This window comes from Plasmopara halstedii (assembly GCF_900000015.1).
Source record: "Plasmopara halstedii genome assembly, contig: Scaffold_525, whole genome shotgun sequence".
Lineage (NCBI taxonomy): Eukaryota > Oomycota > Peronosporomycetes > Peronosporales > Peronosporaceae > Plasmopara > Plasmopara halstedii.
The window spans coordinates 1,989,615-1,990,026 of NW_020187445.1; positions in this window are offsets into that span (position 1 = coordinate 1,989,615).

Here is a 412-nt window from a genome sequence, read left to right on the forward strand (position 1 = left end):
CGGAAGGTTAAGCGTATACGCAATGCCCCGCTTGGCCCCAACCTTGAAAGGTTCACTAAACTGTGGACGGAGCTTCGTCTTAATGACAGCAGAAATTGCATGTGTAGGAAGGTTTCCAGTATTTGACAAACCAGGTCTCTGACCTCAAAGATTTTAACATTTCCTCAACCTCCTCCGTCTGTATATTCCGTCTGCATGCATTGGCTTTCAGCCATTGCATCGCGAACGTGTCGTAAGACACTTAGTTTGGTAGACAGAAAGTCATCGACCTCTTTACTAACAGTGAGAGGGCCCCAGCTGCCACTCGTAGAGCTCGCTCCGAACAATGCAGTTTATTTGTCTAACGGCTACACGCCGTTCTACGTGAACGGGCTCGTTCATCCTCGCGTCCCGGTGATGCCGCCATTCCATG